This window comes from Octopus bimaculoides, chromosome 1 (assembly GCF_046866305.1).
Source record: "Octopus bimaculoides isolate indiv1 chromosome 1, ASM4686630v1, whole genome shotgun sequence".
NCBI lineage: Eukaryota > Metazoa > Mollusca > Cephalopoda > Octopoda > Octopodidae > Octopus > Octopus bimaculoides.
In genome coordinates this window covers 183786137-183813932 of record NC_142928.1, presented here as the reverse complement: position 1 = coordinate 183813932, position 27796 = coordinate 183786137, and the positions used below count along the sequence as shown (strand labels likewise).

Genomic DNA, 27796 nt, shown 5'->3' with positions numbered 1-27796 from the left:
TCAATGCTTGACAACTGGTGTTGGTGCATTTACAGTTCCATAACTTAGTGGTTTGTCAAAATAGATCGATAAAATAAGTACTAGGCTTAAAAAATAAGTCCTGAGCTTGACTGAAACAAGTAAAAGAATGAAACATAACAGGATTGTTTAAACATCAAATGGCTAAGAAGGTCCATATGAATAAAATAGGAACCAAAGGGGTCCGTAATAAAAAAAAAAAAAAAGGGTTGAAAAGCACTGATTTAGAGAGAAAATTCTAACCTACAAAAGTTAGTAGTGGGGGTAAAAAAAAAACAGGACCCTACTGTCATTGGGGAAGCAGATATGACTTGAAGGGTGACAACATGTTTAATTCATACCAGCACAGGAAGTGCATTATATATCTATGTATAAGGTGGTGAGCTGGCAGAAACGGTAGCACACCAGGTGAAATGCTTAGCGGTATTTCGTCTGTCTTAATGTTCTAAGTTCAAATTCTGCCGAGGTTGACTTTGCCTTTCATCCTTTCAGGGTTGATAAATTAGTACCAGTTGCATACCAGGGCCAATCTAATCGACTGGCCCTCACCCTAACAATTTCGGGCTTTGTGCCTAGAGCAGAAAAGATTATATATGTATGTATGCAGGCACAGGCATGGCCATTTGGTAAGAAGATTTCCAGTCATATGGTTCCAGGTTCCATCCCACTGCATGGCACCTTGGCTAAGAGTCTTCTACTATAGCCCTGGGCCAACCAAAGCCTTGCAAGTGGATTTAGTAGATGGAAACTGAAAGAAGTTTATCATGTGTGTGTCTTTGTTTGTCCTCCACTGCCACTTGACAACTAGTGTTAATTTGTAACTTAGCAGTTTGGCATCAGAGACCAACAAAATAAGTACCAGGCTTTAAAAAATAAGTACTGGGGTCGATTCATTTGCCTAAACCCTTCAAGGCAGGGTGCCCCAGAATTGTGACAGTCTAATGACTGGAGAGAGAGAGAGAGAGAGAGAGAGAGAGAGAGAGAGAGAGAGAGAGAGAGAGAGAGAGAGAGAAAGAGATGTTTGTCTCCATGTCAAGTTATATATAGAAACAATTTAAAATGAGACTAAATTACTCCATACTTTTTAGTAGAGTACATGTACTCTAGTACAAGTTTTATATATATATATATATATATATATATATATATATATATATATATAATATATTTACACACATTCACATACATTAAAAAAATACCCATACACATTACAGAGAAAGAGGCAAAGAAAAATGTCTGCAAATATGTGTTCATTTGAAAGTTTTGGAGTCTTATTTTCCACCCCATGGCTCACTGGTTGAACAACCACACATTAAGCTTTGTCCCAAAGTAAATCTTGCCAGTGAGCATTATAAATGTGCTAATGTCTCTTTTGATCGAATCACAAAATATTTCAAACAACAACTGTATGTGCGAGTTCAGCTCACTCTAGATTTAAAGCTGAGGTTTTGTATGTGTAATTGAAACTAGTCTAGCTGTAGCACAATGTCAGTTGTGTTATGCAACAAAATATGTTCATAATTCTATACCTCTATTATAAAGTAAAAATTGATTTTATATAAATATCCGTTTGATAACTTTACATGTGTTGGCTGTTTCATATGCTTTTTTTTATATTAGCCTTGTTTTCGCATTTTTTTTTCAATCCTGGTTGATGTGACCCTTTATAGTTATGACCATCCTTTTTTTAATTACTATTACTATTATTATCATTAAGGTGGCAAGCTGGTAGAATCATTACAGTGTTGGGCAAATGCTTGGTGGCATTTTGTCCATCTATACATTCTGAGTTCAAATTCTGCCAAGGTCAATTTTGCCTTTCATCTTTTTGGGGTCGATAAAATAAGTATCAGTTAAGTACTGGGGGTCGATGTAAACAACTTATGCCCTCTCTCCCAAATTCCAGGCCTTGTGCCTATAGTAGAAAGGATTATTATTATTATTATTATCATCATTATTATTATTATTATTCATATATATATAGTACACGTAGGACAACATGATCTAATGTGTTGTATACGCTTTTTTCATATAAACACCATAAAAATCAAGTTGATTACAGAAAATGCAACAGATCAAAATGAAACATACTCTTCCTCAAATTATATGGCCAAAGTAAGAAATTAATATTTCTTCTCATAGAAATTGAAGACACATAATTTAGTGATTAGGAATGTTGGAGTCATGATCGTAAGATTGTGGTTTTGATTCCTTGGCCAGGCAATGTGTTGTGTTCTTGAGCAAAGCACTTCATTTCACATTGCTCCATTTCACTCAGGTGAGAAAAAGAAGTAATCCTGTGACGAACTGGTGTCCTGTCCAGCAGGAAATATATATGCACAGCAGCCAACCCTATGAGTCTATATAATTTGGGAAGGATCTATATCCTATCCTATCTCACAGAGATTACTAGAGAATTCAACCAAATACCTTGCTGCAGTATTTAGTTCTATTTCTGTAGGTTCTGTGTTCAAATCCCACTGAGTTTGAATTTATTTTTTATCCTTCCACAATCCAAGTAACAACCAATAAAATACTGGATTATATTAATCCTTCTGTCCTCCCCTAAACTACAGAATGTGTGGCCTTGTGCTTATATCAGACATCCTCTAATTACAATGTATTAACGAATCATGTTCATTTTCCTTGATTTTTAACCTTTTCCTCGCTGTACTATGATTTTTACAGTGTAAAGAAACTATTATGATAGCAGTTATAAACCCTGTTCCTTGATTAATTCGGTCATTCACTACATTGCAATATCTTCCTTAGTTTCTAAATCATGATATGAGAATCTTACTAAGCATTATACTATCGAGATATTAAAAAGAAACAGGTCAAGGGACAGATAACGAACAATGTACTTATCACTTACTGGAGGACTACATAACTGATTAAACAAAGATGTGTGTATATGTGTACGTATGTGCATGTGTGTGTGTGTGTGTGTGTGTGTGTGATATAAAACAAGGGCAAACAAGATAAAAGTTATTGTATTAGGTGAACACATTTTACATGTAAATCCTTTCCACTGGAAATAAAGAAAAGGAGATGAAGGTATTGAGTTGTTTAGTGGTGAGGGTGATGGCGCTGATAGTCATCAACAGACCAACTTAGCTCTGGGGCGGAGCCAATGAACTGTGAGAAGTTCTAGGCTTCAACATAATGAACAAACAAGTTTGCACAGATGAAGCCCATAGCTACAGGTGTTCTGTAGTGTAATCAGCAATGTGGTAACCTGACATATGATAGATCTCAGGTTCAAACCTCAGCTTCTCTGATCTATCTCAATTTCACACATAAAATTACTGACATCACCAATATTAGAGCAATCTTAGAGCAAGGACATGTGTAAATCATTTTTAATTTCTGTCTTATGTTTATTCTCCACTTGACCACCAATGCAAAAAAATGTTCACTCAATGCAAAAAAAATGTACACCCACAATGCAATGTATTTTTTGTTTTTGTTTTTTTTATGTTACATTCTTTTGTCTTTTATGTGCATAATTCTGAACTCTGTTCAGCTCTAATGATACATACAAGTTGTCTATTAACTCTTTACAGCACAATGCTTGTATAATATATGGTAATTTCATTTCTACTGAACTATACAATGTTAAGATGGAAGAGAACATGTAAACTAGCTGCAAGTCAAATACTATCAGACAGAATGCTGTTACAAGCAGCAACAAGGTTCTGAAAACAAATCGAGTGCCTGCAGGTCACTTGCCAGAATAGGAGCCAATTATTGACCCTGGAAACAAGTGTGAAGCAGACCTGGCAAATCTACCATTTCCTGCTCGGTTTTGCTTTACTTTGTCTATTAACCCTTCAGCATTTACATTACTGTGTCAAATGTATTGCTTATATATTCACATTGTTTTGAATTAATTATGCTCTATCTCATAATTTCGAGATTTCAATGGTGTTGCTGTTTATTTTTAGAATGTCACTGTAGGGTAGATATGAGAGGCTGGATCTGGTCTGTTTAAGCATTGTGTTAGACATGGTGAAGATTCTGCCAACTTACTACCTTCCTAATGATAATGATGATTTTTTTTCTGCTATAGATACAGGGACTAAAATTTTGTGGGAGAGACTGATTGATTACACCAACCCCTGTGCTTAACTGGTACTTGTTTTATCAACCCTGAAATAATGAAAGGCAAAGTCAACCTTGAAAGGCATTTGAACTCAGAATACAAAAAGCCAGAAGAAACAGCACTAAGCATTTTGTCTAAAGTGCTCACTTTTCTGCCAGCTTCTCTTCTAAATAATAACAATAATGATTTCCAAACATTCGCATAGAGCCACAAATTGAGAAGGAAAAATGAGCAATTATATCAACCCTAATATTTGACTGGTACTTATTTTATAAAGGCTAAAAATCAAAGTCTGATCCCCCACCGCCCATGGCCTAAAATGTAATAAAAATATATTAAGCATTCTAATTAAATGTATCAGAAAACTCTATCTCCCCCCCTCTCTCTGTGTACACCACATAGAATATTAAAAAAAAAAAAGTACAGGCTTTAAATAGTAAATAGCTAATTCCTCCTTAAATGAAACAAGGCTGCAGTATCTTCATTACTCACTGGTTTATTTGCAAACCTTAAATCAGATATCCATACAACCCTATAATCACTTGTATAAAACTTTTCTTTACTAGTTAAGTCAGGGGGTAGAGAGATAAGGGGCAGCACATACAACTTTCTCATGCGATTCTTGACTGAAGCATAGGGATAAGATGATGGTAATGTGATTGGTATACAGTCTTGCCTTTGCATGAAATTCAATACTGACACAACTTTACACTTTTTAAATGAGCCTTTACTGATAGCTTAACTCTAAACCAGCAGTTCTCAACTGTTTTCTTTGATACGCATTTTACACATATGGACTTTCATAGCCATTCAATGTTTAAAAAATCCTATTATCATAGTTTTACAATTAAACATTATTAGGAATTGTATAGAAAATTGTAAAAATACTTTGTGTATTGTAAAAGTATAACCAGTTTATTGCACATAAAATTTAATACCAACAAAATCTTATATGGACCCCAGGGATCATATGAACCCTGGTTGAGAACCACTGATCTAAATGATTATAGCTTAACGTTGATAAACAAGCCTACACTGGCAAATACTGGGCTAGACTAAATGCAAAAGAAATAGACAGAGAAAAATCTCAGCAATGGTTGAGAAGCTCAGGACTCAAAGCAGAGACTGAAGGATTTTTAATTGCAGCTCAAGGCCAAAGCCTCCCCATTAGAAATTACCAAAAACATATAATGAAAAGAAACATAACAAGTAACTGCAGAATATGTGGCGATGGACAAGAAACAATAAATCATATTATCTCTGGCTGCTCAGTCCTGGCTAAGAAGGAATATATTCACAGACACAACAGAGCTGGGACCTACATACACTGGAAGCTATGCCAACACTATGGAATAACAACAAAAAAAAGATGGTATAGGCACACGCCAGAAAAGGTCACAGAAAACGAGAAAGCAACCATACTCTGGGATATGCCAATACACACAGATAGAGAAATTAAGGCCAATAGGCCAGATATAGTTGTCAGAGATCATGAAGGAAAAAAATGCTTTCTAATTGATGTATCAATACCAGCAGATGACAACGTTTCCCTAAAAGAAATGGAGAAACTTTCAAAATACAAAGACCTGGAAATAGAGGTAACTCAAATGTGGAATGTAAAAACAGAATCAATTCCTATCATATTAGGCGCCTTAGGTATGATAAAAAAATATTCAGACAAATACATAACAAAAACACCAGGACTTACAAATATATATAACATACAGAAAATTGCACTATTGGGCACTGCACACATCCTACGCAGAACACTTTCAATACAATAACCATAAGAGCATCACAGCAAACCACAGCACATACCCAAGGCACACAGAGCTGCGCTCGGTAGTGAAGTGAAAGCATGCTACAAAAATAAAACTACTGAATAATAATAATAATAATAACGATAATAATAATAATAATAAACAAGGCCAAGGAAACTAGTGGTGGTCTACGTTCAGCAAAAGTCCTATGCTTGCCTATTTTCATGAGTAATTTTTATTACTATGAAACAAATGCCTTAACTCTGTTAAATGAAATTAACTGAAATTATCTTGGCACCAGTCAATATCAACAAAGCAAACATTGAATAAAAATATATCCAACATTGTCCAACTATTAATTTCGTTGATCATTTGACTAGACTGTCTGATCTCTTCACAATTGACTTCCTTACTGCATGGAAAAATGCCCATGACTTCTCCATTATCAGAAAGAAATTTTCAAAGCCATTCAAGCCATAATTCTATCTGACTCTACTGAAATACATTGAAATCACTGAGAAAATAATAATGAAGTAATTTGTAGTATATTTACTGATATAGTAACAAGCAAAACAAGGATAGAACTAAATAAACAGGACTTTGATCCAGAGGGACCTGATATAAGGACCTTATATTTATAATCATTTCTCTTTTCTTGTTTTAGTCATTGGACTGTGACCATGCTGGGGCACTGGAATTCAGGTATTTATTTGATCAACTAGACACCAAAACTTATGTTGTTGTTAGTTGTTTGTTCCTTCTTGAGCCATACCTGACTCATAAGGACCAGTTTCATTGGCATATAGGTCCCCCACCTGGACGGGACGCCGGTCCGTCACAGGTGAGCCACTAGATGCAGGAGGAAAGAGTGAGAAAAAGTTGTGGTGAAAGAGTCAGCAGACGTTCGCCATTACCTTCTGCTGGAACCGCATGGAGCTTTAGGTGTTTTGCTCATAAACACACACACACAAACATCACCCGGTCTGAGATTCAAACCCGTGGTCCCTCGACTGCAAGTCCACTGCTCTAACCACTATGCCATGTGCCTCCACTAAAACTTATGTTAAAGACTGGTATTTATTCTTTCAGTCTCTTTTGCCAAACCAGCAAGTTATGAGGATGTAAACAAACAGACACTGGTTGTCAAGTGGTGGTAGTGATGGGTCAAACACAAAGATAAAGCCCTCCCATGCATGTCTTTCTTTTCCTAAAACTAAGAATAAGCTTTTCCCAAAATAATGGCATCATGCACAGTTTTGTTTATTTAGTGTGTATCTGCCTTAAATATAGTTATTAATCCTTTTGACCATTTAGAAACACACGGTGTAAACTTACACAAGTTTAAATCCTATTAATCTACACTATCCAGAACAGTAAGCCTTTTTATTATTCAATTTGTGTTTGTTTGTTTGTTTGTTTTTTTAAATGTGCTACAGGTTAAAAGAATTTCTTTAATTATCAGGAAAATGTGTCAAAACAGTGCAGACTTATGTTTGTAGTATGTTATAAATTTTAATAAAATACTCAACACAAAAACACTTTATATTGAAAAATGTGTGCTAAATAAGCAGCATATAAATTTGTTGTGCAGTAAGCTTTGAATTTAATACAAAAGTTTCGTTCAGTGGCTGGGAAAAATTAGATTATGACTATCATGTGATTTTGTATATCTAAGACTACACGGCCTTCAGTTTTTTTCTTTTTATTTAGGACTATAAAGCAGGAGTTGAAATTTGACAACTATTTCTAACAAGTAAAACCTCAGAAGTTCTCTCAGTTCTTTAGTGTTCTATTGTACAAGGCTATTAAGGCAGCGAGCTGGCAAAAACATTAGTACACCTGGCGGAATGCTTAGCAGTATTTCATCTGTCGTTACATTCTGAATTCAAATTCCGCAGAGGTCAACATCCTTTCATCCTTTTGGGGTCGATAAATCAAGTACTGGGGATCGATCTAATCGACTGGTCCCCTCCCCAAAAATTTCGGGCCTTGTGCACAGAGTAGAAAAGATTGTATAAAGCTGATCAGCTCTTCAATAAAGATTCTTTTCTAAGTTCTTGCAGAAGGACAAGCTTATTAACCAGCTTCTTCAGTCAACTTTTAACCCCGCCCCACACTGCAACAAAAAAGAACCCAACCATACCAACAAAATACATATGCACACACAAAAATGTCTGAAATATTCACCTTCTGTGAAGAAAATATATATAAATGACCTTAACCCTTTAGCATTCAGTTTATTTTGTCAAATGTAATGCTTATTTATTCAGAATCTTTTGAATTTATCCTGCATTACCTCATTGCTTCATGATTTTGATGATGTGATTGTTTATTTTTAGAATGACATTGTCTGGTATATGTGAGAGACTGGATCTGGCCAGTTTGAACATAAAACAGATAAGATATTTGGACTGGATAAGACCAGATTAAATGCTAAAGTGTTAAGACGATCACCAAATTATAAACAATTCCTAATGATATTGCAGATGAAACATCCACAAGATTTTCAATAGTTCTTGTAACCTCTTCCCAGACCAGGGGAGGGCTTGAACTCAGCATTGCAAACTAATGAAACTGGTGAATTACATGGACCGTTTGCTGGTTATAATGGTGAGCAATACACACCATAGAAAGCATTTACAACTAGACAGGCTGCACTGATGACAGCTAAAAGTACTCACCAAGAAAACTGCATAGACTTAATAATGGAGTATAAGCTAATGGTCTTAAAATAGCTACTTTCTTAGTCCATGCACATTCAAAGTGTGTCATATATGAAATAAATGATATGTAACTCATTCCATTCTAACTTCAGCCGGATATTAAACAATAGTATGCAAGTTTAACTACAATATACTTCTTATGTAGACAGCATAGAGCCAATCTTCTGTAGAACAATATATTTGTCTAGTACGGAGAGATGTGATAGGGTGATATACTAATATCATTTAATATATTTGTCGTTAATATGAATATCCATTTTTCTTATTCCACTGAGATCAGTTTTGCCTTTCATCTTTTCAGAGTTGATAAATTAAGCATCAGTTGAGCAATGGGGTTGATGTAATCAACTTAGTCTACCCTCAAAATTGCTGGCCTTGTGTCAAAATTTAAAACCAATATGAATACCTGTTTTCAGAATTTAATAATAAAGTACAGACCTTAACAAGGTTATACAATATTGATATCCTGTTTTTTTTTATTAAAAAATTTTTTTTTTTCATTTTATATTGAAGTTTGTAAACAAATGTGTTGTTCATTATGAGTTTCTAACAGACCAATCAGGGGTTCAATGCTTTCCTGAGAGCAAGAGTAACAAAAGTAGTGTCAAACTCACTGTAGAACAAATACCTCAAAGGACTACATTTCTAAAGAACCATTTTTGGGGGTGCTTTCTCACTAATGTGTATATGCTTCACCATAATACACACACATGCATAGAAACCTTTTGCATAGTTTCCATCTACCAAATTGCACTCATAGACTTTTAACCACTTGAGGCTATGGCAGAAGACTCATACCCAAGGTGGCACACAACAAGTGAACAGAGTTGCCCAGCTGTGAAATGAACTTTTTAAGCACACAACAGTAACTTATTTAGGTATAGGGATGTTCTTATATAAAAGGGTAAAGATCCCCTTGTTATGAATGACCATAGGATTGCACCTAGAAAGTTACCCTCTGAGGCACAAGTCCAGATAAGGTTGTTTATGGAAAACAAGCAGTCGCCCATGCATACCAGCCTCTCCTCTCCATGCCATCAATGTTATCCAAGGGAAAGGCAAAAGCTGATACAGCTTGGCATCAGTGATGTCGCAAGTCATTTTCAAGGCTAAGTGAACTGGAGCAACGTGAAATAAAGTGTCTTGCTCAAGAACACAACAGACAGCCCAGGAATCAAACTTACTGCCTCATGATTGTGAGCCCGACGCTCTAACCACTGAGTCATGTACCTTCACACCAGGAACATTCTTATATATATATATATATATATATATATATATATATATATATATATATATATATCGACTACATCCTCGCCAGAAATAGGGAAAGAGGGCGGCTTATAAATGCCAAAACCTACCCTGGCGAAGAATGTACCCCACAACATAGATTAGTAGTTAGCGACTTTGGGATCAAGGCAAAATGGGTGCCCAGAATTAGACAGGCTTGGAGAAGAAGGGTGTGGAAGCTTAAAGACCCTGCAAACGGACAGAGACTTAGAGACAAGTTACTTGAAGCATTTAACGAAATAGAAGGGGATATAGCATCATACAACGTGGAAGACAATTGGAGATTTCTGCGGGACAACCTGTTGAAAGCCACCGACCAGATTTGTGGGTGGTGTAAGGTCCCCTCCCAACCCAGAGTAACGTGGTGGTGGAACAAGGAGGTAGACAGGGCTATTAGACAAAAGAAACAAGCTTGGAAGGACTGGAAGAACGGTGGTAGCAGGAAATTGTACCAATGTGCCAGAAGGGAGGCTAGGCGACAGGTTTATTTAGCCAGAGGGGAAGCAGATAAGGAAAGATTTGCCAATGTTCTGCGCCGTGAGGACCAAAGACTCGAGGTATTTCGGGTTGCAAGACAGTGTAGGAGAGAGAATAGTGATGTTGTAGGAGAGAAATGTGTTCGCATGGATGATGGTACGCTTGCATTAAATGAGGATGCAAAGAAAGAGGTCTGGAGATGCCACTACGATAGATTGCTTAATAAAGAGAATGAATGGGAGAAAGAGAGCCTGCCTTATGTCGACCCAATAGAGGGACCAGCTATCCGAGTTGATAGTACCAGGGTAGATAAAGCAATTAAGAGTATGAAGACCGGGAAAGCCCCCGGCCCATCAGGAATCACTGCAGAGATGCTCAAAATATCTGGCAGTGTTGGCTATAGCCTAGTCACCCGTATTACGAACCAGGTGATACACGAAGGAGTCATACCCTATGACTGGTGTAGCAGCATCATAGTCAACTGCTACAAAGGTAAAGGGGACGCTTTAGATACAAATAATTACAGAGGCATCAAGCTGTTAGATCAGGTTATGAAAGTTACAGAGAGGGTCATAGCCCAACTAATTAGGGAGCGAATCAATTTAGATGAGATGCAGTTTGGGTTCGTGCCAGGTAAAAGCACTACTGATGCCTTATTTCTAGTGAGACAGTTGCAAGAGAAATACCTAGCCAAGGATAAACCTCTGTACCTGGCTTTCGTTGACATGGAGAAAGCCTTTGACAGGGTCCCCCGATCCCTTATCTGGTGGTCAATGAGGAAACTTGGGATAGAAGAATGGCTAGTGAGAGCTGTGCGAGCCATGTACAGAGATGCGGCCAGTAAGGTGAGGGTTGGAAATGAGTACAGCAATGAATTCCGGGTAGAGGTAGGGGTCCACCAAGGTTCCGTCCTCAGCCCCCTATTATTTACCATAGTCCTCCAGGCAATCACAGAGGAGTTCAAGACAGGTTGCCCCTGGGAGCTCCTCTATGCTGATGACCTTGCCCTAATTGCGGAGTCACTATCAGAACTAGAGGAGAAGTTTCAGGTGTGGAAGCAAGGTCTAGAACTGAAGGGCCTTAGAGTCAACCTAGCTAAAACCAAAATCCTAATAAGTAGGAAGGTAGATAAAACACAAACCCCTTCAGGTAGATGGCCCTGCTCAGTATGTAGAAAAGGAGTAGGTAGTAACTCTATAAGATGTACCCAGTGCAAGCTATGGACACATAAGAGGTGCAGCAACATCAAAGGCAGGTTAACTAGCAAGTTAGTTTTTGTTTGTGGCAGATGTTCAGGTGCAATAAAGACTGCAAACAAACAGGAAACAACTTCTATCTCATTCCAGGGTGAAAAACTAGAGGTAGTCGATAGCTTCCGCTATCTGGGCGACCAAGTTAGTAGTGGGGGTGGGTGCGCTGAAAGTGTAGCTGCTAGAATAAGAATAGCCTGGGCAAAGTTTAGAGAGCTCTTACCCCTGCTGGCGACAAAGGGACTCTCACTCAGAGTAAAAGGCAGACTGTATGACGCATGCGTACGAACAACCATGCTACATGGCAGTGAAACATGGGCTGTAACTGCTGAGGACATACGTAAGCTCGCAAGGAATGAAGCCAGTATGCTCCGTTGGATGTGTAATGTCAATGTGAATACCCGTCAGAGTGTAAGTATCTTGAGAGAAAAGCTGAACATTAGAAGCATCAGTTGTGGCGTGCAAGAGAGACGATTGCGCTGGTATGGACATGTGGTGAGAATGGAGGAGGATAGCTGCGTGAAAAAGTGCCACACCCTAACAGTTGAGGGAACCCGTGGAAGAGGTAGGCCCAGGAAGACCTGGGCTGAGGTGGTGAGGCAAGACCTTCGTACATTGGGCCTCACCGAGGCGATGACTACGGACCGAGACCTTTGGAAATGGGCTGTGCGTGAGAAGACCCGGCAAGCCAAGTAAGATCGTTGCCAGTGCCCCTGGACTGGCTCTTGTGCGGGTGGCACATGAGATGCACCATTTTGAGCGTGGCCGTTGCCAGTACTGCCTGACTGGCTCCTGTAGGATTTTCGAGCGAGATCGTTGCCAGTGCCCCTGGACTGGCTTGTGCGGGTGGCACATAAAAGACACCATTTCGAGCGTGGCCGTTTTCGTGCGGGTGACACGTAAAAGCACCCACTACACTCTCTGAGTGGTTGGCGTTAGGAAGGGCATCCAGCTGTAGAAACTCTGCCAAATCAGACTGGAGCCTGGTGTTGCCATCCGGTTTCACCAGTCCTCAGTCAAATCGTCCAACCCATGCTAGCATGGAAAGCGGACGTTAAACGATGATGATGATGATGATGATATATATATATATATATATGTATATATATATATATATATATATATAGGCAGAATATATTACTTTCATACTTTTCTCAAGAACTCAAACAACCTAAAAAGGAGTGAAACGGTTTCAACCAGGAATCACCTGACAATCTCATCTAACTGGAAGCAATTACCTCTTGTTCTACATTAATCAGTATGCTACCCTTTTTTGCATACCTGTCATTTGAATCAGAGAAATCCTTTCTTAACCCTTTAGCATTCAGATCACTCTGTCAAATGTAATGCTTATTTATTAACATTGTTTTTTCATTTAATCATGTGCTATGGTCATAGCTTTGAGATTTCGATGATGTGATTGTTATTTTTACAATGACATAGTAAGGTAGGTGTGAGAAGCTGGATATGATCAGTTTGAACATAAAACAAGTAGAATATCCGAACTGGATATGACTAGTTTAAATGTTAAAGGGTTAAACACTGCATAGGTATATGTCATTTCGGGTTATGTCGTTTCCAACTTTACATAATATTTAAGAGAAAATAATGGGGAGAAAAAAAAAAAAAAATGAACCTCCACTTCAGTTGATTTATCTGACTTTATGTTAGTTTCAGTGAACATATTTAAAAGCATAAAAATTTGAAAAACATCTAAAAATCAATACTGAAGTGGAAAATCAAATAAACTACATGTGAAAATATGTATGAACTATTTAGTAAAACAGATATAAACTAATAAATTCTTTAAAATGTTTTTTGTGTTACGTCATTTTATGACTTCAGTTGCATATCTTGAAACTAATTACTGATGCAAGCTGAGGTCTGCCTGTTTCTCATGCTAGTATAGGTTGGAGAAGTCACCAAATTTAAATATTTCATGTGTAGTCAGGTCAGGTGTTTTATAAGTTAGATGTCATTGCAACCATTATCCAGCCACCCAACCATAAAATAGGAGCAATATTTATTTTTAACTGGAAATAAGTAGGATAGCAAAATGATAAATATAGTAATGTGCCTTGTTTAAAAATGTGTTAATGTGCTTTAAAAGGCTGATAAACAGATTCTTCTCTCCATTTACACAGCAGTCAGTCAAAATTCTGTAAACACAATTCTCAGCTGAGACAACATAAATGCTATACCAAAAACTGTGGCTTGAACCAGGAATTTAAAAATTTTTCCTCACTTGTCTGGATTCTACATTTTTAAGCCTGAAAGCTGTTTTCTGCTCTCAATAAATCCAAAGTTAGGGTACTCAAAGACTATCATTTACATATCTGAATCTGTGTATTCTTCAGATGAGTTGTAAATACTATGGAATAAATAGATAGCATAAACATAAATTGGACAGTTAGATGAATTACACATGAAGGCTTTTCTCTTGCTAACCTCGTATACAGTGTTAATTTTAAATGCAATTCCACCTAGGTCCACTTTAATCCTTTCTCTAATATACTACTGGTATTTTACTGAAGTGAAGGGTATTGCACACAAGATTGCGAGATCATGGTTTCAATTCCTGGACTGGGGAGTGCATTATATCCTTGAGCAAAACACTTCATTTCATGTTGCTCCAGTCCACTCAGCCGTAAAAGAGTAATTCTGCAATGAACTGGTACCACTTTCAGAGAGAATATAGTGATCTCAGTTACTTATACATCATGAAAACTGAGTAACTGGTTGTGTAAGTCCTTGGACTAAAAGTAGTGTCAGGGGTTGATAAGATGATGATGAATAATACTCTTTTACTTGTTTCAGTCATTTGACTGTGGCCATGCTGGAGCACCGCCTTTTAGTTGAGCTAATCGACCCCAGGACATTCTTTGTAAGCCTAGTACTTATTCTATTAGTTCTTTTGCCAAACCGCTAGATTACGGGCATATAAACACACCAGCATCAGTTGTCAAGCGATGCTGGTGGGGGGGGGGGGGGGCAAACACATACACATACATATATATATATAATAATACAAATGATATATGAGCATATGTATGTATACATACCTACATCTACATTTATATATCGATGCATATCCGGGTACAGGATGTCAAAAAACGTGGACAAAAAAGGAACGGGAACATAAACAAAACACAAAAAAATGAACTTTTTTTATGGACAACAGAACGAACACATAGGAAAACAGACAAGCCACATGTACCCGGATATGCATCTATGTATACATGTAGATGTAGGTATGTACATATATGTATGTATACATACATGTGCTCACATATCATTTGTATTATCATATTATCGAATGCTACGTGTCCATTTGCAAGTAAGTTTTAACTTTATATATACATATATATACATACATATCTACGACGGGCTTCTTTCAGTTTCCATCTACCAAATCCACTCACAAGGCTTTGGTCGGCCCGAAGCTATAGTAGAAGACACTTGCCCAAGGTGCCACGCAGTGGGACTGAACCCGGAACCACATGGTTCGTAAGCAAGCTACTTACCACACAGCCACTCCTACGCCTGATTGACAAAACAAAAAAAATTCTACAGTTTATATTTATCAGTCAATGAATGCTTGGGTTATTCTTTAGCTCCTTGTCTGACTGAACAAACCAATGACCAAAGACATTTCAGTCATGGCCATCCAATTTTTTTATATAACATGAACTTCATTATTTAAGATGACAAAATGTGATCCAAGGGAAACCTTTTTGGCAGCTATTTCTAGCACGTGAGCATCTGATAGTGACCTTAAAGGCTAATGGATTGGGTTAGGTTAGCAGGTAAAACATTTTCTTGCTAAATCTTTACACCAGCTTATCATTAACATACAATCCTTAGATTTAATCCCATTTCATCACTCTTCATCTAAGTAAACTTTACTGAAAAGTAAATAAATTTCTTTCTCCAATTCTCTTTCATCTTCATTACCATCAGAATTTTTCTCTCTCAATGCAAACAGGTAATTTTACGACTCTTCTACACAGCCCTCCAAATTTAAAGCACATCATTAGAAACATTTCTAAAATTTTCTCATATTAATTTACAAACACTGACAAAACCTACATGAACACAAGTTAAAATCATCAACACAATCATTGATTTAATGCCTATTTCCCCAAACTCACATGAGTTGGACAAAATTTTTCAAGGCAGATTTTCTACGGTCAGATGTGCTTCCTGTCACCAATCCCCACCTATTTCCAAGTAAGGTACTATTTTCTCAAGGCCAGACATGTTTTCATGGAAGATTGAAAACAAAGGACACCACTTGCATGATGGTGACACTGTCACGTGAAGTCAAGGCAAGGAGACAGTCACACACACTGGTGCTGATGCCACATGAAAAGCATTGATGATGGTGCCACATATAAAGCACACAGTACATTCTGTAAAGTGGTTGGTGTTAGGAAGGGCATTCAGCTGTAGAAACCAAGCCAAAACAGACAATTGGAACCTGATACAGCTTCTGGCCTTGCTAGATCCTGTCAAACCATTTAACCCATGCCAGCATGGAAAACAGACATATGATGATGATGATGATGATCATGAATGATAATATATATATACATACACACAACAAGCTTCTGTTCAGTTTCTGTCTACCAAATCAACCTACAAGGCTATAGAAGACACTTGTCCAAGGCATCACACAGTTGCGATGCAAACTTCTTACCACACAGCTACATCTGCACAGTGAAGTTAAAACCCCCAGATAATTACTGAAAGAGAATCTGAAACGGATACAATTATGAGAATCCTCTGTCAACTACTTGCCAATGCTATCATATTTACTGGCAGGTCTTGATTTCAGTTATGCTTCTAAGTTGCCATGACAAATCAACATGTGACATTTAATCTTAAATTTCTGATCATGTGATTGTGAGCTGCCTAAAATCAGGGATGATAGGGTGGTGGTTATGAATTCAAATATCTTGATGGTCATTGGATTTGAGTATTTTGCTCTTAATTGGAGAAGTTTCATTCAGGCAGTTTTGATCAAACTTTCGGTTCCACTGAAGAAAGTTGTGTATTTGTATTTAGGAACAAAAGGTAAATAAATGATTTTAAATGAATGTGCTTCATATATAATGTGCATCAGGAGATGCTGTTGTAAAGAATTAGTAAGGTATTGCAGTTAGTGATGAAAAAGTAGGGGTCCCATGAAGAATTGGCATTGTCCCTGATTAACTCCTGTTGTTATTTTGGTCAAAATAATGTTGTTTTGATGGTGAGTGTTTGTATGTTGCTGTCTTTGTTTATTCGGTTATGTTATCTGTGTGTAAACATCAGTCATGTGTTGTATGAATAGGATGGTGACCTTACTGAAAGCATGTGTGTGTGTGTGTGTGTGTGTGTGGAATGATGACTATGTGTGATGTATCAACTTCAGATAGATTAGATGTTTTGATTAGTGGAGCCATCATACAATGTTTTTATATTCCTCTCACTCATAAGTTACAGCTGCAATAGAAAATATGGACAGGAATAACTTTAACCCTTTCGTTACTGTATTTATTTTGAGATGCTCAGTGTTTCTTTCAATTACTTTAAATATAACAAAGAATTTAGTAAAATAACTTAGTTATCATTCAGTTAGTGTTAGGAACATGAATTGTGACTAAGATTTGGTGGAAGATTTTAATTCAGAACTTATGAAAACAAAACATTTGTGCTACAGAGTCAGAGCCGGTTTCAGCCGGGTTGGTAATGAAAGGGTTAAGGAATTGAGACTTTATTGATAGAAATGTGTCACACACATATTCAAAGGCCCAGTTTCCATTAATACAATGGTACTAATACTCATGGTTAAAATTATATTACTGATTTTTAACACAAGCTCAAGGTCACACATTTTGATGAAGGAATTCCTGACTAAATCAACCATAGACATGGTTAAGTGATTAAGAATTTTGCTTCACAACTATGTGGCTTTGAGTTTGATCTTGTTGCATACTATCTTGTCTTCTATTATAGCTTGAGGCTGACCAATACAGTGTGTGAAATTTGATAGACAGAAACTGTATGAAAGCTCTTCATATATATAATGTGCATGTGTGTGCATATTTGTGTCTTTACCTACTAATAATATTTCAGTGATGAAGTTTATGTCTCCCATAAAAATAACATCCAGTGGCAGTTCAACATGTAGAGACATGGAATAAGACACCTTACTTGAAAAACAAATAAGGGTTGGCATCGGGAAGGGCATCCAGCCATAAAAGACTACCTCAAGAAGTCTTGTCTGACCTATACAGCAGAGAAAAAGCAGACATGAAAATACTGAACAGATCCTTGACTGAAATTTCCCACTCTAGAAAGCAAAGTTGAGCTTGGCAGGATTTGAACACAGAACATTAAGAGACATAACTAATGTAAGATGTTTTCTTTGATGTTCTACCAATTCTGCCAGCTATAATATATTAAATACTAGCAAAAGTAGAAGTCATAATCTTTTCCTTTAAAACATTAAAAATCACTTAATTGCTGTTGGTTCCTAAATACAATTGAATTGTGTCAGGGTGATACAAAAAGCTTAATATGAACCTGTGATTTGTGGAGAAGATATTATAGAGGAACCACTAGCAAGGACATCAGTAGCGAGGTTTGTATCAAGTTTATAATTGTAGAACAATAATTCCATGCGTCAGGAAAAAAACATTATCTTTCTTTGTCTTTATTATACTTTTGTGACTAAATATGAATGAGCCTGCATGTTAATCAATGTCTCCATGTAAAATAGCCTTGAAGTAAAAGGAAGGAAAAAAATTTGTCATTTCCTAACATTTTATATTATAGTGATGATGAAAAATCTGGTTTAGAGCAAGAAAAAGTGCTGAAGAAATTTATCACAGTGAAGGACGCCTGAAATTGTAGTTCCAAAAGTATCAGTTTCAATTTGTAGTGGAATTTGAGGCAAAACAGGTGATGGAGAGACATTAAATATTGAAGTTTGAAGCAAGTGGATAACATCTAGATGTCAGTTTTCACATTGGAAAACTAGGATTAAGTTGAGGTTGAATTACTTCTGACGAAAGAGAGACACGTGTCAGAACAACTAAACAAACCTAGTTGTCATATAGTTACAGAGAACTATTTTCTAGTTTGCATCGTAGGTAACAAATGAATATTTGGTAGAGAAGATAATTGTTATTGTTCAATATAACTGAAATTAACTGAGCCAAGTTCCCATTATGTTACTCAAGTTTTACAAATAATGAAAACATTATCAATATAGATGTAGATTCCTTTGATATTGTTTTCAGTAATTATACCATCCTTGACTCTTTGGAAAGTGCTTACATCAGAGAGTAATCTTGTAAACAGGAATAAGTGTTAAATGGCTTAAAATGTAGTTTATCTCTTATCCTCATTGCAGAATTGAATTGGATGTTATGTTGCTTTCAGATCCAGTTTGCAATAAATATTGTTGCAGGAAATAGAATGCATGAAATCTTCAATATTAGGAAGAGGAGATGCATCTAGAAAAAATTAGTGCCACTTGTACTCATCATGAAGAGGAACAATACCATCATCAGGAAGACATTTGATCTCCATCATGAACATTTCATCAAGGGGCAAAAGCAGAAAAATTATGATGAAGAGCCATGAACATAACGAGTTAAAAAACATGACTTTTTTTAATGGTCCTTCAAGTTTAATTATAGTAGTCACATTATTTAAGAAAATCATGTCCTTGAATTATAGAGGAACACAAGTTGGTCAAAACATTTAAATGTACCATCACATACAAGGAAAAAAATGTAAGATGTTTGAAATACAGAAAATGAAGAAGCAGTGTGTTTCCATTGACACGCTAATTCCAAGACATTGCCGAGAGATTCTAGACAACAGTCTCATCAATCAAACTGTTGATGCTACATGAATTGTGTAAAGCATCAATACATTGGTTAGCTACATACATATGACTTAGACATATGCACAGGCATGGCTGTCTGGTAAGAAGCTTGCTTCCCAACCACATGGTTCCAGGTTCAGTCCCACTATGTGGCACCTTGAGTAAGTCTCTTCTACTATAGCCTCAGGCTGACCAAAGCCTTGTGAGTGGATTTGGTAGATGGAAACTGAAAGAAGCTTGTCATATATAGTGAAAAGTAGACTGTATGATGCATGTGTGCGAACAACCATGCAACATGGCGGTGAAGCATGGGCTGTGACTGCTGAGAGCATGCATACGCTTGCAAGAAATAAAGCTAGTACGTTCCACTGGATGTGTAATGTCAGTGTGCATATATGACAGAGTGTAAGTGCCCCGAGAGAAAAGTTTGACATGAGAAGCATCAGATGTGATGTGCAAGAGAGATGACTGCACTGGTATGGTCATGTGTTGCGTATGGATGAGGACACTGTGTGAAAAAGTGTCACACCCTAGCAGTAGAGGAAACCTGTGGAAGAGGTAGACCCAAGAAGACCTGGGATGAGGTGGTGAAGCACGTCCATCGAACATTGGGCCTCACGGAGGCGATGACAAGTGACCAAGACCTTTGGAGATATGCTGTGCTTGAGAAGACCCAGCAAGCCAAGTGAGACCGTAACCGTGGCCTATGCCAGTGTCGTGTAACTGGCCCATTTAAGAGTACCCTTCAATCATTGGGCAATAAACTGTGCTTGAGAAAACCTATTAAGTCAAGTGAAATCACTGTCATGGCTGAAGCCAGCACCGCCTGATTGGCATTTGTGCCGGTGGCACATAAAAAACACCATTCGAGTGTGGTTGATGCCAGTCTTACCAGACCAGCTCCCATGCCAGTGGAACATAAAATGCACAATATGAACGTGGTCAATGCCAACGCCGCCTAACTGGTCCCGTGCCGGTGACACGTAAAAAGCACCATTTGAGTATGGTCATTGCCAGGTCCACCTGACTGGCTCCCATTCTGGTGGCATGTAAAAAGCACCATTCGAGTGTGGTCGATGCCAGTACTGCCTGACTGGCCCTTGCGCTGGTGGCATGTAAAAAGCACCCACTATACTCTCGGAGTGGTTGGTGTTAGGAAGGGCATCCAGCTGCAGAAACCTTGCCAGTCCTCAGTCAAACCGTCCAACCCATGCCAGCATAGAAAGCAGGCATTAAATGACGATGATGATGATGTATATGTTTGTGTGTCTGTGTTTGCCCCCCACCCCACCATCGCTTGACAACTGATGTAAGTGGTTTGGCAAAAGAGACTGATAGAAAAGTACTAGCCTTCCAAAGAATAAGTCCTGGGATCGATTTGCTCAACTAAAGGCGGTGCTTCAGCATGGCCGCAGTCAAATGACTGAAACAGTAAAAGAGTAAAGAGTAAAGAGTGACTAGAATCAGCACAAAATCTCCCTTTTGCTGTTTAATGAAAATTGGTTTAATTGATTGTAGTGAACGTAATGGGCAATATGACTGAAGATTGACAGTAAGGCAGTTAGTAAGATGAGTATGTCTTTGTTGTTCAATTGAACCTGAGAAATTCAGCAATGAAATTGATGAACGTTGTTTTCCAATGTGGCCACTATATTTATCAGGAGTGCCATTTGTACACTATGCTCATATCAGAAGGAATGCCACCAAAATGATGTGGACAAAGAAATTTTTCCATTGTTATTATTATTGAATTACCCTGCAGAAAACATGTTCCAAAATACTTCTTGTGGAACTTGTGAAAATAATTGTTTCCAAGTTTTAACTGAATAAATCATTGTTTTTCTGATGATGAGAAATAGTCACAGAGAATCAAATTGTTTTATTCAGCAAAAGTCCTCTACTTCAGCATCCAAAACAAATGCAAAAATGTCCATTCTTATTGCAAATGGCAGGCTGCCAACCTTCAACTAAAGTACACCATAATGCTTCTGGGCCGGAAGTAGCAATAATGATTCCAATAGATGTTTTATACGAAATGATGCTGGAATACATAGCAAAAGTCTGAAAATCTGCATAATGCAGAAGTATTCACCAGTTTATCTAGTAATAGAGAGTCTATTTGCAAGGAAAGTAATTGTGTTCAATGTACTTTTGGTAGTGATTTTTTAACTGTCATAATTAATTCTAAGCTCTGCACAATACGGTATTGCATGGACTGCATCAACCAGCCTGTCCAGAAATGCACAATATCACATAAATCATACCAAACTTCTTTATGTTCATTTGTAAGGAGATGAGAAACTAATCTAAGTGGGGAAAAAACTGTAATCCCTTCTATCATACGTTTATGTTCTGGAACTGAAACATTGCAGGACTGGACTTTTTTGACTAAGAAAATTTTCAACGAGTAAAGAATTAGTGGTAGTTTATATATAATAACCGGTCACTGTAACAAAGAGTTAATAGCTAAAATTCTTCAAGGAAAAATTTCTCATCTATAATAATAAAAGCAAAATTCTGTCTGTCTGGGACTCCTCTATCTCAGTCTACATTTGCTCTACAAAGACATATACCATTTTGGAATCAGGATGATCCCGGGTTTGAAAATCTGCCCTTCATTTGGTTCTTGAACATCCACCATTGGGATTTGATTTAAAAACATTTGAGTCGCTATTTCTAGCAGGTAAATCCTATCTGCTACCCTATAGATGAACAACAGTGCTAATTTTGTCTAATTTCAAATAATCAACAGAAACTGTACAACTGAGTAAATATGAACTGTTGACACAATGTGTGTATAAGATTAAAAAATGGCACAGAAGGACGACAAAGGAACAAACAGAAAACTCACACACAAGACATGGGCATGCTCTCTCCTAGCTAGTCATCGTCCAAAAAAATCACTACAATTTCATGTCTTCAACATCAACACTGTTCACCTGGGAACAATGAGCAAATGCAAAGGATGGTGACGAAAACAAACAGCACAAGCAGTTTGTATGAATGTAAGTAAACAAACAAAACAAAGACTGAGACAGCGTTGGAACAGGACATGTGTAGAAGTAATGCAATGGAAAATGACATTTTCCAATAGAACTTGAAAAAGAAAGTGGAGAAATAGAAAGATAGAATGAAGGATAGAATGAAAAGTGAGAAAAAATGGACCCAGTGTTGAAGGAAAGGTAAAAACTGGAACCTGAGAGAAGCATGACTGAAGAGGTCAGCAGCTGGGCAAAAAATGAAAACTTGAAAGAGAAATGGGATGGTTACAAGGTACTGAGAAGGGGGGGGGAGAACCCCCCCCCCCCCGGTAGTGGAGGACAGAGAGAAAAGGCTGAGGTAGATATGAGATAGAAGTAAAGTAAAGGGAGAAAGGGGACAGATAGAAAGAAAGGCAAAAGGATATATTTATATATAACCATATCATTTTAACATCTGCTTTTCTATTCTTGCATGGCTCAGACAGAATTTACTGAACAGGTTTTCTACACCTGGATGCACTTCCTGTCACCAACTTTTACCTGTTTCCCCGCCAGACATGTTCTCAAAGAATGGTGGAAATTAGCAACACCACTTGTATGATAGTGACACTCATTTATAACTACCAATGCAATGTCAAGAACAGAAGACACAAACACATATATACAATGGGCTACTTTCAGTTTCCTTCTATTTCTACCAAATCTGCTCACATAAATTTGATCAGTCCAGGACTATAGTAGAAAACACTTACCCAAAGTGCCATGCAGGGGCACAGAACTCGGAACCAAATGGTTGAGAAGCAAATTTCTCAACCACACTGCTACATCTGTGTCTCTATTATAGTTTTTCATATACCCTAATTTAAAGGGTTTTGGACAGTAAATTAAGGTTCATGTTATATAAATTGTAATATTCTACCTTTTGGGGGATAAAACAAAGCTTAAATGCCTTGCTCAAATGGCTTTATAGTGGTTTTGACTGCTATTTCTAAACATGTAAGAGTTTTGAAACCCTCTTAGTTATAATTGTGAATTGTTCATAATTATAAACATTCTTCTTTGTATTTTATGATAACATGTTTGGCCATTGATATATTCATAAATAATTATTAATTGTTTATAATCTATCCTCCATAATGTATTACATATGACTATGTGTTAAGAATCTTGCTTCCCAACCACATGGTTCTATGTTCAGTCCCACTGCATGGCACCTTGGGCAAGTGTCTTCTACTATGGCCTTAGGCTGACCAAGGCCTTGTGAGTAAATTTAGTAGATGGAAACTGAAAGAAGCCTGTAGTGTATATGTGTGTGTGTGTGTGTGTGTGTGTGTGTGTGCGTTTACTTACCTTTAATGAAAGCAGTTTGGCAAAAGAGACTAATAGGATAAGTGCTACGTTAAAAAAGAAGAAAGTCCCAGGGCCAATTTGTTCAACTAAAACCCTTCAAGCTGATGCCCCAGCATGGCCGCAGTAAAAGAAAAAGATATCCTGTCCAATCCATGCCAGCATCGAATAAAGATGCTAGACGTGGCTACTGTAGAAGAGCTACAAAGCTACTCACATTATAGAAGAATAGGTGGGAGGAACCAGGGTATAGCTGGACAGAAAAATATAATATTGGATGGTTGTGGGCAGATTGTATTTTATCATAGCTCTATTTGGTGATAGCTGAACTGTAGCTACATGTATCTTTCAATATGCACATATTTTTGAAATGATGTTATTGCACTGCATGTAAAACACACGTTTTCAGCCATTCCAATTCTAAGAATACCCGCCTTCAACTTTTAAATAGTTTTGACACATTTTAGGCTGTAATATATGTGTACGTAAGTATTACCAAAATACTCAACAACGTATCATCGTTTAACGTCCGTTTTCCATGCTGACATGACAGGAGCTGCACTAGGTTCCACTATTTTGGTATGGTTTCTATAGCTGGATGCCCTTCATAACGTCAACCACTTCATAGAATGTACCGGGTGCTTTTTGTGGCATCATCACCAGTGTTCTTTTAGGGGGGTACCATCAACAATGCTTTTCACAATATTTTTTATTTTTTTATCAAAGTTCAATGGAGAAATACATACGAGATGGGATTGACTTTTTAAAATGTTATCATATCTTGCTAGCAAAACTTAGACCTGTGTCCTTAATAAGAAAGAAGAGTTGTTTAAACTTGATCGAGCATACCTACGATCGAAGATATGTTTCTGTGGCAATCATCTCACTTTTTCGTATATCTAGAACTATATCATCCAACGAGTCCTTCCCTTTTTAAAGACAGTATGGTGTAATTTGAGGAAATTTTGTTTGCTATTTCTAGCAGGTTGAGAGACTACAGAAAATTTCTAGCATCTGGAGCAAAACTAAGGAATAAGAGGTTACGAAACACAATATAGGTAAATTACGATTTTGTTTCCTGGAATATTATATTTCATTATACATAGGAATGGAAAGTAATTAAGAACATAAAATAGCCAAAGTACTTAATAAAAAATATGTTTGGGTGTGTATGTTTTTAAGCTACGCTGTGTTTTAGACCTATATTAGTCCTGTGTGAACACACCTATGATCAAAAGCTACGCAATTTTGACATTTCATCCTTTACTTATTTAGTTTTTCTTTCTTTATTCTCTTCCAAGAAGTAGTGTACTTTAGACTAATCCAAGCTGTCTCTGCTTTTTAAAACGGCAGTATGTGTTTTGAGGGAGATTTGGCTGCTATTTATAGCGGGTCCAACCAAGTTGTTGATGTTGTTTAGCTCTATGTTAACTCTGATCAATCAGACCTAGGATCAAAAGCATTCCGGCCGAGACCGTCCCATCTTTTTCCTACACACAGACAAACCAGGACCGCATTTCCCAACGTAGTGAAGTGATTTGCAGGAGATTTCGTTGATATTTCTAGCAGATCGAACGACCATATAGAGGTTCCCTTGTTCGCTCGACGAAGTTAAGTCTTTAGTGGAAGTTTACCGAGACTGAAAATTCGCCAATTGCAGATGATTCTAGTGGCTGTAGAGAACGTAACAATAACACAAATACGCACACGTACACACATTGGAAGAAAACTATCTGTAACCCCGAGAAGAAAACCCATCAGATAACTGTTCGTTAAATTAGTGACCATGACCAGGATGAAATGCTCACAGCGAAATGTTACGTTACTGTGGCCATGTAACACTAAATAATCATATGCAATATTATACTGGGTGTGTACATAAGAACGTATTAGATAGAGTTAACAGACACAACTTGGTGGCACTAAAAGCATGTACACTAATCAAACTGCAGGTGGTAGTGAATAACCACAGCGATACATAACAAAATCCTACATAGCAAAACCAATTAAATAGCAAATAAAATCGCACTACTTCTAAACGTAGTTATGTTTCTAGCAAGAGGGGAAACTTGCATCCAGAGATCAGATTAACAAACAGTTCATTTGATAATACTGTCAGGGTCGAAAGACGACTAAAAGTTAATGCGATTAGTGATAATCTTGATAATGCATAAATAGTATATAACAAAAAAAGAATTGGGTGTGATGTAAATAGCATGCATGTATGTATGCATGAATGAATGCATGCATGTAAGTATGTATATGTATGTATGTAATCATGTATTTCGCGATATAGGTAGGAAATGTAATAAGAAAGCAACAACGAGGTTGATAAATTGTTCCTTGCGTTGATCTGGTGTATACACTTCACAGAAAATTTAGGCTAATAGGTCAAGTTTGGGAAAAATGAAAATCTAGAATTTGTGTAAACAAGAGGGTTTCACAGACTACTGTTGGTGAAGTTGTAGAGGCGGTGGCGGCGACGGTGACAGTAATAGGAGGGTATATCTAGGAATCCCATCCCAAGATATTCAGATGATCCCAAAGAAATAATAGAGGTCAACTTAAGTTTTCCCTCGCTGTTGTTGGTACAGACAACTGACGTGGAATAAAACCAAGATAAAACGAAGAAGAAAGAAAAAAAAAAGTAAGATTAGCAAATTGGTGAGTGTGGCAGTTATTATGTCAATCTGTCTGCACAGTACCATAGGGGGTGGATATCTGCTAGTATGTCAACATGAAGCGAAAAGACTAGTAGGACATCTAGACAACGACATCAACAGTCAATTAGCAGACATTTATAATTTTAGAATAACTAATCATACGAGAGCAAATGGCTGGAAACATTGGTTAAATTGCCATCATTTAAACCAGATGTCTCCATGGCTTGTACGTACTTACTGTGTGTGTGTATGTAAAAGAAAAAATATGTATGTATGTATGAAGGAGTATTCATATTCATACATACATTTATGCATGCGTGCATACCAATATAGTTGATCTATAGAGATGATTTAAAAATCGGAGATGTATTTACGCAGGAATAGTTACCGTGGTACCTGTCAGTCTGAGTTTGTTTTAATATAGCAATGGAGCAGCCAGGGTATATGGAAAAGCTATACGTATGTGTGTATGCACGTCTTTGAGAATAGTAACATAGAAGCACCAACTAAACAGAGTTGGTATAGTAACATAAGAGAGGGGAGAGAGGGACTTTTGACAACTAACGAGAAATTAATAGCAAGATTTTTAAGACTCAATTATAAAACGAGGACGAAAATAAAAATAAAATAGAAATATTAATAGATGAAATAGCAAACTCAGAAGTAAAGGATCAAAATAGTGTCAGAATCCGCAGTCTAATGAACTTACCGTGTGTTGGGCTTTCGAGGGTGAGAAATAATATGTATAAAGCTCAACGATTTCCCAAAATGATGTTCATATTTAGACGTTAATAGACAAGGACAAAAGGCCACATGGGTTCGATCCACCCAGACAGTAATGTAGATTAGTAGTAGTAATAGTAGTAGTTGTTGTTGTTGTTGTAGTGGTGATGGTCGTAGTGGTAGTACGTGTTTAGTTTCTTTACGAAAGAGCGACTAAATAGCAAAGTTGGAGATCAGTTGGCAGTGACATCCGGAAAGTCGTTGTAGTGAAAAAAAAAAGGAAGGCAGAGTTAACATGAGAAGGGAAGTGAAGGAGTGGCAGCAACAGGGAGGAGAGGCCAGAGGAGAAAAAGGTACTGCAATAGAGAGAGGGGGAGGGGTTATGAAATAAGCAGAAGGAGGAAGAGGGGAGATCACTGAGAAAGAGATATAATTAGTCGAGGAGAGAAGGCTATTAACGTAGACTTGTTTTTCTGGAGGTAGATAGATCGGTCAGATAGAGAGCTAGAGATAATTTGATAGACAAAACACACACTACATGTATATATATATATATTTACATCGATAATTATTTATT

The 27796-nt window shown here is 37.3% G+C and overlaps 1 protein-coding gene across 1 annotated transcript in view; it reads right to left on the bottom strand.

The window, feature by feature from the left end:
• The window catches only part of LOC106872716 (uncharacterized), a 139853-nt gene extending 112414 nt beyond the window's left edge, over window positions 1–27439 (bottom strand). Inside the window, exon 1 of the mRNA XM_014919794.3 lies at window positions 27206–27439. The gene's annotated coding sequence lies outside the window, so the exon portion shown is untranslated. The remainder of the gene's footprint in view (window positions 1–27205) is intronic.
• Between the last annotated feature and the right edge of the window lie 357 nt (window positions 27440–27796).